The sequence below is a fragment of the Pezoporus occidentalis genome, unplaced genomic scaffold, assembly GCF_034315485.1.
Source record: "Pezoporus occidentalis ecotype Australia unplaced genomic scaffold, CSIRO_AGI_Poc_V1 ctg115, whole genome shotgun sequence".
Classification (NCBI taxonomy): Eukaryota; Metazoa; Chordata; class Aves; order Psittaciformes; family Psittacidae; genus Pezoporus; species Pezoporus occidentalis.
This window is the reverse complement of record NW_026912940.1, coordinates 179,483-196,463: the sequence shown is the minus strand read 5'-3', so window position 1 is coordinate 196,463 and position 16,981 is coordinate 179,483. Positions and strand designations below refer to the sequence as shown.

Below are 16,981 nucleotides of genomic sequence, written 5' to 3'. Positions count from 1 at the left end.
AGTGGTGACTCAGACACTAAACTAAGCAATCAGTGGAAAGGGCAGGATGTGATCATAAGCTCCTAATGGAGGTGATGCACAATGACTCTTTGGAGGAGACAAGAGTGGAGCTGAGACTGCTCCTCTCAGAGGGCAACCTGTACCTTTGCACCCTGGGACACAGATCCCTACTCTTGATTCTCCCCAGACCCACTGCTGGCATCCCAATGGCACAGAGCAGGCAGTGGGTCCAGCCTCACTGTGCTTCTGAGCTGGTGTCAGACTTCCTTTCTGTGCGGTCAGGCCTGAGACCACTGCCAGCACAACTCCACAGTCTGGCACAGAGGAGATAAGTGGTTAGCTGCATCACCAAATCCCCAATGAAACTGGGTATAAAGGCCATTTCTGGACATCTTTCCCTCCCTCCTCCTTTTGTGTCAAACCTTGTTAAGGTATATGGAGGGAAAAGGAAGTTTTTGAGTATGAGGGTCACTTGTGTTTCACCCTCTTATCTTTGTACGGGTTAAGTGGGTCCTACCCACTCAGAGAGAAAAGGGAGAAGCTCCCCTGCATGTTGGTGATTCTTGCTAAGCTAAATATTTTGACAGGAGTCCCACAGAGTGCAGAAACAACAGTGCTGGCTGCAGCTCTCACCACTGAATCATCCTGCAGGGAGAAAATTTGAAGGGCCTAGAATAGAGAAAGCTCTCAGTTCTGCTCATCTAACTGGCACAGCCCCAGCGAATGTGTAAGAGTCACATCCTGGGGCTGCAGGAGCTTTTGAGCCCACCCTGACAGCCAGGGACAGCCTTGACTACCCTTGCAGAGACTGTTCTAGTTGGGTTTGAAGCCATTCCTTCACCCTATTCCTCAGCCAGACCTGTGTGGTGTGCCTGAGTTTGGCTCCCTTGTGCGATGGCCCCAGCGGAGCAGAGCAGAGCAGAGCCATCACCCTTTCCTTCCACCTGGAGATGCTGTTTGAAGCTGCAGAGCCACAGGGCTGAGGTTGGAGTTATTTCTGTAGCAAGCCACGGTGAGCCAGCAGAGCTGTGGTGACAGGCCGAGCACATGCTCTCAGTCAGAGGCTGATGCAACACAGCCTCATTCAGTTCAATCTTCTTTCACTGCGGCTAAGCTTGGTGGCATCCCCTGGCACTCCTGCAGCTGTCCAGACCTACCCTAGCTCAGCTGATACAGCAGGGCTAAGGTTACTCCATCTGAGGCCAGTGGTGAACTGCCACCCATGACTTTATAAAAGCCCACTAGACTAATGCGCTATAAGTTAGATATTTTCCACCTTCTGTAATGAAGTTGTGAAAAAAAAATCACTCTTTGTTGCTAGGAATGGTTGAACCAGTTTGGATAAGTCATATCTGGCCAAAGTGGTCTTTCTAAATGCACCTTGAATCTATTTGCTTACTCTAAGCCTGCTTACTATAGGTTTAGAGTTCTGGAACCAGATTTATGAGTTAAATGCTGGGATTACTGTTCACCCTAACTTCGGGCTTTTGAGGGAGGTTTTAGTGTTTGGCTGTCCCCTGCATTTCTGTGGCAGCCCAAGAATCACACACATGTAGCACACAGCATCCCATCTGCTGTAAGAGAACCTGATTTTTAAAGCTGTGGGGATTATTCCTTAGAGATTGCTTTGACTTTAGTTCTGAATCACTTCACCAGTGATCTGTCTTGTCAGATACATGTCTTAGGATACTGCTGCCTGTGCTGCCACGTAATAGCTCAGTCTGACAGGATCTTCTGGATCTAAATTTACCATCATTTCCACATAGGGCCTGATCTTAATTTTGTCATCCTGATTTCTGTCAGAGTTTGTTTATTTAGATGTAGAAACCAGACATTTGTCGTAAGGGGAAACTTGGCAGCATACAGTCACCAGAAGATAGGGTTAAAAATGAAATACTTGTTCCAGTGACAGGCTGCAATGCTCTGCCCTGTGTTAACTGAGCAGGGCAGAGCATGTACCTCTGAAACCAAAGCATGATCTCTGAAACCAAAGGTACCACTCACCAGGGTGATTACTAGTAACAACTCACACTGTGGCAAAAGCCACAGACAAACACAAGTAGATTGCTATTATATTTGGACTACAAGCTCTGTCAACATACAGTGTTTAGGAGAATGGGCCTCTGATCCCTGATGCAACATAAACAACAAGGATTACAGCAGGCTTTGAACATGCAGAACTGAACTATTCAGTGCCATTAGCATCTGAAACAACTGATCCCCATTGATAGCACTTCCTTAAAGAAAAGCTTATCAAGGCTGCCTGTCCTCCTTCAATAAAACCAAGGCAGCAGAATTAGCAGAATTACTTATTGCTGTCAGAGGAGGGTGGCAGGTGAGTGACAAGGTCATTGAGGGAGCAGGGACAGAGACTTTGCCTGCCTTTGCACTGGGTTTACCCTAGTCAGCTTGTAACTCAATACAGGACCTCAGTATTTATGGCTCAGGGTGCGACAAACCACATTTCTAAAACCAAAACCAAGTATTTGAAGACTGCACGAGAGAAGAGGAGCAGCTTACTCGGTTTGTCTTTTGCAAAGAATGCCTGAGCCCCAGCTTCTGCAGATACGTGCTTGCTTTTCTATGTGTTTGCCTTTACTTTGGAAAGCAGCAGGAGCGTGCACAGACGAAAGGTAAACATGGCTGGAAGCCTTCACATTAAACCAAGCCTCCATTTCAGCTCTTACAGTGGCACCTTTCAGGCCAGATCTTCTGCTGGCAACGGAAACCAGCCCAATTTACAGCACTTAAAGGACTCACATTTTTGCTGTATTTTAGGTTGGTTTCCAGATAAATCTTTGCAATTCTCCAGGGATATTGTGTTGCATAACTGCTACTGGGAAGCAAATGATTTTTTAAAAACAGAGATTTCCATGCCCATCAGATCTGCCAGAGCTGAGGCATCAGAAGAATGACAGCTCTTGCTGTCTGGCTGCGGCAACAGGCAAACATACTTTGTAATGACAGCTTATGCAAACTGCTCAAATTCTAGCCCAGTACTGAAGGAGCAAAACCAAGCTTCCCGGAGGAATCCTCCAAGCAAACAAATTCCCTTGTCCAGCCCCAGCTGTCAAAACAGGTCACCTATCAGTCTGACATATATTATGATGCCATCAAGTCATGATTCTGCATGAATTCTTTTCTGGAAACGCATATACCTGCAAGCTTTTATTGCTTCTCAGAAAGCACTAGTGCACATAGCAATCAGTGCAATATTAGCTTCATGCCTTTCCAACTGGAAATTTGTAAACAAAAGAAATCACTTGCTGATGTTACGTTTTCCCTTCACACTGTGCTTTGCACACTAAGCTGTACCTTAGCATGTTGTAACTACAGCAATGATTTGTGAGCAGGCTATTGTAGGGACAAAGATATAAGCATCACCTGCAAGTGAAATTAGAAGAAGGAAATGACAGAGCTACAGTTCTGCTTAAAACCAGTGAATGTTTCATGGCTCATTTTGAAAAACAAAAATAAAAAATCCCAAACCCAAACCAAAGGCAAGCCACAAAACCTCCCAAGATGGGTGCATGGTGTTAAGGTGTTAGGTTACAAACTGCTATGCAAATAAATATTTACATAGAAATAGCAAACTGACAGATTGAAAATGCTAAACAAGTTCAAAACAGGCATATTTGCATTACCTTTTTGTTCTGAAATAAAAGGGTAATAATACTGTTGAAATGGGTTATCTTCTTGATTAAGTCTTAATTCAGAATATCCTTCCTGGTCTTCATCTCCCTGCTTTGCCTGGGTGTTTCAATCAACTGCAGGACAGCTTTGAAACAGTCTTGCTTTGAAGCCTGAAGTTTATTTCTGGATCACCCCATGATCAGTGAATACAAGCCAAAATGTAAGTTGTTCTGAATCTCAGATTTCCTGCTTGAAGATGCACGACAGAAACTTTTACCCATCCTAAAGTTCTTCTTTGTTGCATTATCTGAAGAACTTTACTTCATCAAGCATCCTGTAGCTAAGTGACACAAAGCTGACCTTTCTATTACATCATTATTTATTGTTCCGGACACGTAGACCATATATGGACATGTTTCTGGAACCTAAAGAAAGAAAAAAAAAATGCCATATGATTTTGAGTTGTCCTGGAGAGTTTTACTTACTTGGGGAGAAGGGGGCTCCATTTACTTTTCTTTTAGCTGCTGATTGTTAAACAAGACAGCCAAACCTTACATGGGTATTTACTGGTGTTTTAGAGAGTGGTTTGTATATTTTTGAGTCTGCAAGTTTGAGACTTAAGGATTCCAAAAGATGACAAAAGCAGCTGTAAACCTGTTCCAAGTAGTATTTGTAAGGGTTTACTAGTGCTCTTATACCACATAAATGTGAATGACAGACCCTCTCTCAGACTCCTTGAGGCCATAAATGTGAAATGGTAGCCATATTCCCCACATCTAGCAGAGAGCAAGCTGGCCAAGGAAGAGATAGCATTCATCCAGGGATGAGCTATAAGAAAACGGCACATACAGGAGAACTGACACTTGGATTAGCTGGAGCGTGGGCATAATACTCACTTTGGGAAAGTTTCTATGTATCTGCCAGCTATTATAATGAATGAAGAAAAACTGTAATACAGTACCAAAATGATGCCTGTTTTTTCCCTCAGCTCCTGCTTCACTGATTCCTGTGGCAAAACATAGCACATAAAGATAATAAGTCTTAGACTGCAATGGATCTGGTTTCCTTTCCAAGTACCTGGTCAAGCCTCAGGCTAGCTGTGCTCACACTTTCAGTACATAAACACTCCTAAGGCTTAGCAAGACCAATCTTGAAGGGAACCAATTTATCAAGACTATATCATCCACTAATATATGATCCCTTCCAACTCACCTGCTTTGCTTGTAGGGTCTTTCAGTACCAGTGTCATTCCCTCTCCATGCTTGGTCCTTGATCCAACTTACTTTGGCATGACAGGATGGCCAGTACGTGACTCGTCCCCTTTCCGTGCTGCCTAAGAAACCATCTGCTCCTCATAACTAATGCTAGGGATGTTTTTTTGTCTAAAGTTAAGGACATTGAGCTGTTACTGCAGCAGGCAAAGAAGCCCTGGATGTCATCACCAAGAGGGTGTGAAACTCTTACGCCCTTGATGATGTCAGCCAACCATCTCTGACTTTCAACCGGCACCCAGCACTTTTTTCGCCTGATATTACTTTAAGATTGTAACCAGGCTTGGCTTAAAACCAGGAGTGAATATTCCCACATTTAACTTCTGCTTGCCTTTTGTCAGACTCTCATTGGATCCACACCCTTGGTATCCTCATGGCATGCTTGATGTCCCACTGAACTCAAGGAAAAATGCCAAAACTGTGATGCAGATTCATGCAAGGGAGTCTATGTCTGCCAGGATGAACCATTTGATTAGAAAAAAGATATGAGACTCAAGGTCCCATGGCTGTAAACGCTGCAGGTGATTCCCCATGCCATTCACACCAAGCACACTGCAACTCCCTTCCCTCCCACATTCCTGGGTTTCCTTGCAAAGCACTGTACACCTCTGACATATTTGGGGCCCTATGAATGCTGTTTACCATTTTCCAGTAAAAGCACAGGACTCCAGAAGATCTGTTTCCAGATACCACTAACTCTCCCTTTTGTCTTAAGTCAATCATTTAACTCCTCTGTGTCTCATTTTGTGCAGTAATGAAGTGGAAATAATCAAATGCATTAACTTCAGAGAAGAGTCCAACATTCCTTGCAGACGGAAGCCAATAATACTACTTGGATAGACATTGCCGAATAAGACCTTATTTAATTAGTATCAGTGAAATACTCAAAGGAAGACCTCATAGAATTTTGAAGTACAGAAAAATTACTATACAGGAATGAAATCATACATTTGGGAATTGATTTTTTTTCCCCAATAAAACAGTGTTGTGTCTTTATTACAACACATTCAAAGCATAAAAATAGCAATCATCATGATTTATTAGCATTGCTTCAGATTTGCTAATATTTCCCCTGGGGCATGTTATAGATCTGCATTTTCAGCTTAACCCCAGGACTTTCTAAGAGATTATAAAATGTCACCTGCAAAAATAAATACACAAATTTATATCGTTTTCTAGACAGATTTCAAACTCAGACACTGCATATTAGATCTGTTTGCTTTCTCTTTAAATAGAAAATTATGGAAACAGCCAACTCATGCTGGTGGGGAGTCAGCTAGGGTCTCACAAACAGGTCATGGTGGAAGATATTTGAATATGAGAGAAGACAAAGAAGGACAAACGTGAAAACAACAAATGGTGAAATGAACAGCAAGATTCACTTTATTCTTCGTGTTTCCCCCGAATAGCCAGCAGAAGCCATGTTAGGAAATAACATTTAACATTTCCTTCATTTTTGGATTTTTTCAGTCTCTACCTCCATTAGTTGAATTAAGAGGCCCCTCAGCTCTGCTAAGCTGCACAACTGAATCAGGCAACTGAGACTGGTGAAAAAAAGAAATTCATTTGTGCACCTGGCAGACTGATGATCTTGTTACAGACTCATTCTATGTCAAGCTGCCATCAATATGCCCTCACATGATGAAATGCAGGTGAGAATGACCATTAGCACAAACTATATTTTTTGTCCATAGCCTATATAACTGTCAGTGATAACTAACTCTACTGAATCCAAACACTTGGCTCAAGCATGGCTGTTCTGAAAGGAAGAAAATACTGATTAATTCTGACAGTAACAGTCCCTGGACAGAAAATCCTCATGATACTCTGCCACAGAACAGCGTACTGCTTTGTGCACCAATTACCTGGAACTCTTATCTTGTTAGTTGTATGTTGTCTGAAGTTCTTTATTGCAGAAAGACAGCAAGATGTTTTGTGGCATATTTTACTAAGAGCACAGACCTATGGCACACATCTCTGTACTTTTGCCATCATATTCTGCTTCCATCAGACGCTCCCAAGATTAAACACAAACACCAGAACCAAAAGCAACTCTCCTGTGCCTCCTGCTACACAACCCACGTTCAAACAAGAAGATAGAAACTCCAACAGGAGAAGATGGTTTTGATTTCCTTTGCAAGAACTAATGATTACTTTGACCACAGTACTCTGAGAGAGGCAAGGAGCCAGAGGCACTCATATGGGAGAAGATGCAGGATGTCACACGTGTCCAGGAGTAAGGAATACAATATACATTATTTCTTGCTGACTCTGCTGCCCAAGTTCAGTGCTGGAAATATGTAGGTGTTTTGAAGTGTCTCTACTAAGAACATAGTTCCCTTTTCAGGAGGAATTCATCCCACTAATGGCTGCTGACTCACATCCTGAATCAGGGTGGACTGTAGCTCAGTGTATGACTTCCACCTCTGCACATTGGCTCCTCGCAGATAACATTTATCTTTCAGATACAATCAAAATGGAGTCCTCTCTCGTTTGGAAATATGACATGAGCACAAAGGGGATCACACAGTATCCAGATCCTAAGCCCCATTTCAGGTATCTGACGACTCAACCCAGACCTGCCCTTAGAGTGAGCTTTGGAAGAGGGCACAGCTACTGCAGTCACTGCCTTTCCTCAAATCTCATCATAAGGTCACATCCACTGACTCAAACTGAAAAAGGAATCAGTCAAAGAGAACATGAAATGCTAATATGAAGTGAATACAACCCAAAGACTGTACAAACAAATGCACATTCTTTGGAGAAAGAGGAGAAGCTTAAACATTATCATTTAGCTACATTTTGCAGTGCAAATATCATTTATCTTATGTTATAATGTATGTTAGTAAGAATTCTAATGAAAGATTTGTCTTTTTCTTGACCTTTACAAAATCCACAAAATTCAGAGAACCTGATACAGCCCTTGGTTGCTCCAAGGCTTTTGCAGGGGACCATGAGGATGAGAATAGCAACAGGAGACACAAGCTTCTGTGAACAGCAAAGGTCCTGGGAAAAACATCAACTCCAAAACAACAATGATAGAAAAGTAAAATCAGTTCTGATGGAAAACAACCTTTCCACATTTTTATTAAAGCAGTCTTTGGAAACATACAAGGGGTGTTTACCCCTCCATTAAATCCCTTAGGCTAGTTTTTGAACAAAATCTCTTTTGATGCATTTCTCTGGTACCCTCTAATTCCTTTAAGACTGAGTTGTTTCTAACTATTGGGCCTGCTGTTTGCAGTAAGATCTGTTTCATTGCTTTCTAGATAGTGATCTGTTTTGTTTTACTATTGCCACAGATAAACAAGCCTCAAAAAACAAAAGACACCCCTGCCAAAATTCAGCAGCTTGTGAAGTGGCCATTACTTGAAGCACAATGAAGTTCAAGGAATTATGACTTTCTACATACTTCTATAGTTGGAGTTAAACTAATGCTAGTAGGTGCTACCAGAGCAGCAAGGCAGAGCAGGACCTTCCTGGGCACATACACAGGGACAAGTGGTTGGTTTTGATTCCTGAGACACAGGCTCCAGCCTGGCATGGGATGAATGCTGAAAGTGGCTTCTGCCCACCGCAACTGGATGTGGATTTGCTGCCACGGGGCTCAGAAACTCAAAGCAAGGGGACAAGCAGTGGTCCATGCTGACTCCTGCCATGCCATGCTGGCCTCCTCCAGCAAATGAGCTGGCCAGGCCTGGGATATCATCAGCTGCTGTGCAGACAAGAGCAGTGAAAGAACCAGAATGGACTGTGCTAAAGGACACTGAACTATCAACTCTATTTGCCCAACGTTGTTTCTGCTGTATTGTCAAATTATATGTAATAAATACAGTATCTGAAGCCCTAATCAAAGGAACCATTATTTATACTGTCACTGAGAAAGCTTTGTTGTTTGGCACTGACTGCTTTGAGCATGAATAAGAGAGGACCAGAGGTTTATGCCTCCTTTAAGTTCAAATCATAATGCAATAGGTTTGTTTTGCAGGGCTGACATTTAATTATTATGCTCTACGTCTATCAGGTTAAATTTAGATTGAAATTTAGGACAAGTGTCTGGACAGAATGTCATGATAACAGTGTATATCTGTTGCGCAACATGCCATACAAATGTGTAATGTTCAACTCAGTTAAAAATAACCATACACTTACCTAATTCAGCAGGCTTCTGGACTCTGTCTACTGAGCTGGTAAGCAGTCAGTACAATAATAAGAGTTCACAAATATACTGAGGGAAGAGATATCACTGGATGTCAGGAGTAAGAAGACAAAAAAAAAATAAATCTTTTTCTGTATTTGTTCTATCTTTTTGTTTTGTATCAAGTAGTAATTACTATTCCATAGCAATATATGTGTGACAGTATAAATTATCTTAAAAATTGCTGTGACCGTGAAAACAATTTTAGAGCTTTTTCCCACCAAAGTAAGAGATCTCTGATTCCTCAAAAGCAGAGTTAAATGGCTGCTAAAACTCCCACCCTAAGCCTAGAAAAGGACAGATTCTTGCCCAGCTATGAAGTAGCTTGCTACATACAGGGTTTTCTCAGCTACAACAGAGCTAGGTGACACCAGCCAGGATGGCTGAGGCAGGGAGACCCAGATCTTCAAACTAATCATCATTAGCTTCCAGAGCTGTGTTTGGAAACCATAGCTCCAGGGCAAACCTGAGCACAGGAAAAAAAACTCAACAGTTTTACAAGTGTCAAAGCCGCAAAGGGAGATAGAAAATCTGTTTAACACATTTACAGATAAGATGAGAGCAAGCACAACAGCACCGGTGAAGTCTAGAGTGAAGAGCTGAACTTCAACCAAGCTGCCTTGATGTTACTGATCTGTAACAATAAACAGGATATATTTTCTCCATTTGACCTGCTGCCGTGCTTCTGTCCTTTGGCATTTATCTAGGCCCCCACTGCTGCTGAAAGGTTAGGGTGTTTTCACCACGCTATGGATGGTGGGGATCTACAAGTGCTCCATCCACATGTGGGTGATGGCCATCAATGCTGAGCGCTCCTCCAGTGCAGGGAGCTGGCAGCCTCCATGGCTCCTTGCTGTGAAAATATCCCACATAGGTCCACAGGTTCCCAGCTGGTGCACAGTCTCTGTCCACCAGTGTCTCCAGAGCTACAGCCTGGCAGGGGGAAGGTCACTGGGATTAGTCAGAAAATGCAGAACGAACGCTGCTGGCCATCAAAAGGAGGGGCCACCAGCTATAATGTGCAAATCAGCTTGTTATCAGGGTGCTCTTGAGAGCACCAAAGCAGTGTGCAGCACTGCTGAGATAGCAGTGGGGTAGTGTGGGGAACCAATGCTCCTGAGGCAGATGAGCAAGGAGAGGGCTTTGTTTCAAAGCACTAGAAATGGGATACAAAACAGCTCCCTGGGTCATTAGGCTAAAGCTGGTCCAGCCCAAATGAAGGGGGCTGATACCTGTGAGTTGAATAGCTGATGCTATTCAGCACATTCAGGCTTGGCCTGGGTATAGGATGATCAAACACATCATGGATTACAGTGGGTACTGCCCGGGCTCCTTAGCAAAAAACTCTCATCCTCAGGTGGGACAGTCTTTTGGGACTACAGCGAGAGGTCACACTATTACCATATCAATGTAGAGAAATCTATCCATCCACTTTGTGCTTGCTGTCCAGATATCAAAAGACTTTTCTGTGAGGGCATGCCACAATACCTTTCAACAGTGCATATGTCATGTTTACCATTTTTTCCTTTGATGAGTGATTTCCTTTTGACCTGAGATTGTGAGACAAGTTTAGACATCTCAAGCTGTTTGCGTTATATATGGGTGTAAGTGGGTACATGCAGAATGTAAAAAATATTGTTATAGAAATCCCGCAAAGACTGAGTCATTTCTTGGTTAGCATGTTCTATTTTTCATAAAAATGGTTTTGCTTTCTCAGTTGCCATTGTACATCACGTCTGTCACATTAGTTGTGATCACAGTTATAGATCATGGATTCATTTCTGACATAATCTTATTTTCTGTTGTTTCATAGCTAAATATCCATCAGGCCAGTGGTCAGCTTAAGAAAACACCATGGGTTGACTCTGGCAGTGGTGGTTTAGGAGCATTTGCAAGAAACTTCTGTCAGGATAAATAGTCCCCTTCAGAGATATCCTGCCAGCTCATAGAGACTGGTTTAAACCTTCAATACTTGACATTTTGCAACCATTAGAAATATTTTTCTGATTATTTACTTCTCAACAGTTCTGTTTTCATGTAACACTGAACCCAAATTTGAATCTTGCTAAATTTTTTATCTCCATGACATTTTGAAGCAATGTGTCCCAGAGCCACAAATAGCACATTTCTGTGCTATTGTTGTTAGCCTTCTGACAACCAGCAGGGACCTATGTGGTTTTGAACACAAGGAGCAGGGATCTCCACCCCTGATGGATGTTGGCACTGTGAGCCAGTCACTAGGGGAAAGGCAGGCTGAACACACCAATTTAGTTTTTGACACATCGAATCCCACGGAAATGACATTGGGGCATGCTGAGAACACCAAGTTCAGGTTGCACAGGAAACTGTGGTTAGCTTTAAAACACAGTCAAAGAAAAAAAGTCCCAAACCTCATACATTCATCAAGGCTTCACTTTTGTAGGCAGGAACTCTCAGTGCAGGTGCCCACACACTCACTGGGGCAGGTTGTGCAGCATGTGGACCAGCAGAGCTTTAGACACATTTGTGTCTGGCAAAAGCTAAAACACTCCTATCACAAAAAAGTGATGGATAGTGTGAATTTTCAGCAGTGTTATGAAACATCTCTGGCTATTGATTCACTGCTCAGGATGTGAATGGGAATGGAGTGTTTCATAATAATTTTATTTTAAATTATTTTTTTTAAGGGGGAAAAAAAAGGGAAGATTTACCATAAACCACTGAAGTAATTTGAGGGTGGTGTCCTCATCACTGATCTTCTTAACCACAATCCATACCACATGTTTGGCCTCAGAATCAGTTTGTTTCTGCTCTGCATCACATCTGTATAACAAAGCATGGGAACCAATACTCATTTAGTGGTATGCTCAGGTGTATTGGTTCAGTACTGGAGAAGCTGATGGAGTCACAGTGCTGTGCATTTAAGGGTGGCATCCCAGGAGATAAGACCAAACTGGGATGAAGTCAGTAGGACCAAACTTCAATCTGTCCTGCAAAATGGGAAAGAGAGATTGTAGAAGTCAATGAGATGATTCCTCATCGCAAAGTTAAAATACATAGCAGATAATATGGAGCAATGAAAAATAAAATGACAGAACAACACCATGCATAATATGACACACATGTGCACAGCTGGTTGGCTCAGGCCCTGAAAAGCCTAGAACAGATCTGGAAAACTGAGTATGTGCAGCAGCTGCTGAAGTGCGAGCCTATCTGATGTATCCCCCAACTGTAATGTGTTCCCCATTGTAGTACCTATTTACATGCTGCAGAGATGTGACACGTACATGGACTGACTTGCTTTATCTAAATTGCTGCCCAGACCTACTTGTTTAGATGCCTACATGTAGCTGGTTTGCCCATTAGCCTTCTCAAAATGGTGCAAAAGATCTGAGGGGTACAGTCCTTCCCACGTGTGTTGGCAGCACTTCCTTCCAATAGAATAACTCTTCAAAAGAATAGGCAACATACCAGACATGCCCATTAATTTTACACATTTCAAGACCATTCTCTTGCAGTTTGTCCTCAAAGACCTCCACCCCCAGTAATAAAAGACTCTAGGCTTCCAACATTTATGACCATCAACAAACCAAATGAATAAGATCACTTAAAACATTTGAATGGGACTAACCCTGGAAAAAAAGCCTCATTTTACATCCCACATTTGCAGGCTTATCAAGTGCCCAGTGGAAAATAAGTAGCTGGGACCATAGCTCGTTTTCCAGTTTGTAAAACCTATGAGACCAGATACTTTCTTCAAGGTTCCAACAGTTGTATCCAATGAACTAATCTCTTCAGGGGTGGCAGAGAAAACATTCCATCTGAAGAAAATCTTCAGGAGCTGTTTAGCATCCATCCATGCAGAAGGATCCATTCAAGAGACCATCACACTTGGAATTATACTGATAAACATATGTCAATCCTGCCTATGAGGATCTGGGCTCACAGATTTATAAACTTCAAATCTTTGGAGTTAATCATTGATGTTAAACTTAGAAGTGTGATATATTGAATCTTCCTGTTGGAAAACCTGCCTGTCTCTTGAATGCCTTTCTCCATTTCTCCACTGAGCAATATAATGCAATGTGTTTGTTGTCTGGCCCGAGCACGGTACTGAAGTATAATTATTGCACCAACTTGTCAAGAAGCTGGACAGGTCTGTTTTATATTCCTTCAGTCTTCATTTAGTTTACATTGTCCTCATAAGGAGCCCTGCCCATATAGATACGTATATATTTATAAAACACCCATCAATTTTGTACACAGAGCATTTCAAAGTACATTCATCTCTGTAAACACTCAGACAAAAACCCCTTTGGCATTGAAAGCACTGATACCAGAAAGAGACTATTTTCTTTGTCTCAACACAACCCTTTCTCATCTTTGCTGTCATGCACTACCAAGCACAGCTGTGTGATTGTATGCCATGACGATGCACCACATACCATTACTATTAACAGGCTTGAGAAATGCTGCAACTCCAGGTGAGGAGCCCTCCAGGTTTAACCCCCAGAACATCAGCTGGTGTTCAGATACTTCTAGAGGGGCTCAAGTGTGAGCCAAGCAAGAATCTGCTCCACCTGAGCAGTGCTAGGCATCTGGCAATACAGAGATTGCCAGATACAGGTGACTCTCAATGTCTATGGGAGAGTGCTAAGTGATCTAGCCACTTCCAGCATCCGAGGGCTTTCAAGAAGCTGTATCTTCCAGTGACAGTATGCAAAGGGATGGTGTTCAACATAGCTGTAACCCCAGCTCCTGATACACCCAGTGATATATTGTTCAAGACCTCTCTCCTCTGATTATAAGCATTCTTCTAATTGACTCATGGCCCTTTTTTCTTTTGCTGCCAGCTCTGTTCTTTAGCTTAACTGGCTCTTCATTCTCCCTGGTGTTATGCCCTTGCTTTATTTATAGAAAGCACTGGTATCTACTCTGGGATACTTTCTCTCTAGCATTAATATGGCCAAGTTCCGCTTGTTCCAGAGAGGCTCTCAGTTCCCCTGCTCTGCTCAGCTCTCCCTGCCTGCACCTGTGTAGTGTGAGTCTGCCTTTAGGGAACACTGGACATGGTATTTGGGAGATCTCAATATCTAGTACCACAGGATGTTAATACTTGCCACTATTAACTATACTGAATAGTAGCATTCCTATTATTTCAGGAAGCCATTGGGAAGCTTAACTGTCAGAACTGCCAATTTTCCCCCTCTAAGGATAGTTGTTTTTACATACTCCTCCAACATCATGGAAATCCTCTTTGTGTAACATAGCACAATTAAAAGCTGCTTTGACACCAAAGATACCTTTAACAACATACTTAATTCTTACTGTTTGAACTAACTCATCTAAAAGAGTCTTGTATAGTTCTTCATTTTCTTTGCAGGCAACAAAAGCTGGAGAAGAAAGTTGCTAAGTACAAAGTATTTGATGGTTTCCTACTGAAAACCAGTGACAAATTGCTGGACAGTAAGAGTTACTCTAAGGCACCTGCTGGGTGTTCTACTGCAATAACAGCAACTGTCATTGCCTCCCTTTGCTCCAGAGCTGTGGTCCAGTAAATACAGTCTCCAGCAATCAGCTGTGCAGAGAGCTGTGCTGGGATGTAGGTGGCAGCTGATGGCAGGAGCAGCTGGGAGCAAGTCAGAATCACTTTCTTGGAGCTGAGGCTTTGTGCCAATCAACACCGTCAAGCTGGACATGGAGGACAAGGGACCCAGATCCCTTCTGTAACAGCTGCAACCCAGTTTGACCATGGGATCTGCACAGCCTTATGGCTGGGAACTAGGAACACACACTTCTCCAGCTCATACCAGCACAAGGGACAGAAAGGGCTGTTGTGCCTGAGGAAGAGGGTAGTGATGCTTGCACGGCTACACCACGCTCTCACTGCAACCACAGACTAGACTTAAAGTGGCTATGAGCACCCTGAGCTTCCTGACTCCCTTGTTTCCCATTTCCGTCATTGGCTGTTAGCTCTGTGATACTCCTAGCTCCTCACAACCGTACAACACTCTGGTAGAGCCAACCTGAAGAAACATGTCTGGACAAGCTGTAGCCTATTGGCCTTGCTTAAAACTCTTCTTAGACCACACAGCCCCCAGGACCTAGGTTTTGAGTGTGGTTGGGTTCTTTCCCTCCAGGTGGCTATGGACTTTGCCCAAGAATGGTTCTAGAGCACGTGCTTGCATGGGAATAGCATGGATGGGAGACAGCTCCGAACTTCTGCTTCCACCCTTTTGTGAGTGACGCAGTCTGTGCTTCTCCATTTTTTTATTATAGAAGTAGAGTTTCCGTAAAAGAGGCTCCAGACTGTTTTATAGCTCAATGTTTTTCAGCAAATTGGTTGTGACCCCTGTAGTCCCATGCGAAGCAGCCAAGAGGGTTGTGATATGCTGGAACATTTACTACACCTAGTCAGGTGTTAAACCTATAAATAGTTTCTTTCTTGGCAACATTTAGACTTTGCGCCATGAAAAGTCACTGGCTTGCTTTCACTGTGAGGTCAGGTCTGTTAGAAGGAAAAGCCTGTTTAAAGGACACAGAAATCCCTATGCAGACTTAGAAAAAACCCAACCCAAAACCCCACAGAAAAATCCAAATGACAAAAATGAAAATAAAAAAAAAAAAGAACCACAAAACACAAATCAAAACCCAAAATAAACAAGTTCTGTTAAAAACCCATTTCACTTACTGGTGTGAAGTCTACACTGGGTTAATTTCCTTGTTGGGTCACTACAGACTCTGCCTGTATCTGTTCTCTGTTCACAGAGCAATGTCTTACTTGGTGAAGTTTTCCTCCTTTCCATCCTTATCACCATGTTGTCCAGAAATCAGGTTCGCTGGAATTATACACTTAAAGCCCTCAGAAGCAGAGGTATGAAGCCAGATACTTTTCCCTGACAAAACCTTGATATGAAATCGCTTCAGTCGCCTCATTTTCTTACCTTTCCACATTCTCTGAGTAGAATAGCTCTGTCTTCTTTTGTCAGATATCCACCAGCAGAGGCACTTTACATAATGTTCTCACACCTCAGACTAGCTGGTGCTTTGGACTCAGCAGATTAAGCAGTGGTCTCCACTCTTCAGGCATGGGTGGGGAAGGAGCCATGGTGTATTTTTTTCCTAAGGAGTCTGTTTCAAGCCTCTTCAAAGTTGCAGGGAAAGTACCTGAAAACGTGAAACTCATGTTTGAAAACTGGTGAGCCCAAAGAACTCCCAATTTCTATTTTTGGAATTCATGACTGTGGAGATACCTCCAGATGCAGTAGAGGGGAGCAGGCTGAGTGTTGAGATACAAGTGCTCCTAACTAATCATTTTGAATTGATTCCTATTGCTAGACACACTTCCCAGCAGTGAGATTAGGCTGTTATGCAAGGGTCCTGGTCCTTCATGGATTTTGTGAGGTGCAGGCACTTCCTCAGAGATACATGAGCAGTCGTGCATGAGCAGTCAGAATAACATATCCTGTTATTCTGTACCTCAGCACGATTTGGTCCCTACTGTGCAAAGGAAGGACAGAAAGGTATATGTGATAGACAGTAAGTGGCACCTATAGCCACTTTATGGTCCATTTCCCTTGTGCCCTTCTACCAATTATTTGGAACACAGTGGGGACCCCTTGGTGAGAGCTGTCATCAGAAAGCACGAGTGTCTCAGCTACAAAACAGAGCTTGATAAAGAATTTAGTTATCTTGTCAGATGACTAAAAAAAAAAAGCCAGCATGACCTTGCTATGGGAACATGGTACCACAAAAATTGTGGTATTATTAAGCATGTTATTTATGGTTTATAGGGTGTTATTTAGGCCAACAGAGTCACACCACCTAAAAATCAAATTCCCTGTGGTGCTGAATGTCATATTCTTGCAAGAAATCCTTAGGGCCGTGTCACATGTAACAA

At 42.7% G+C, this 16,981-nt stretch overlaps 1 protein-coding gene across 3 annotated transcripts in view; it reads right to left on the bottom strand.

Moving 5' to 3' along the window:
• Positions 1-16,452, bottom strand: part of ASB2 (ankyrin repeat and SOCS box containing 2) — a 45,311-nt gene extending 28,859 nt beyond the window's left edge. The window contains exons 1-2 of one of the 3 annotated variants that reach the window (XM_062637606.1): positions 16,335-16,452; positions 16,026-16,248 (exon numbers count right to left, since the gene is read on the bottom strand). The gene's annotated coding sequence lies outside the window, so the exon portion shown is untranslated. Of the gene's footprint in view, positions 1-3,644; positions 4,532-16,025; positions 16,249-16,334 lie in introns of those variants that run through there. The other 2 variants (XM_062637615.1, XM_062637597.1) reach the window with 2 other exon arrangements.
• Positions 16,453-16,981: the final 529 nt, after the last annotated feature.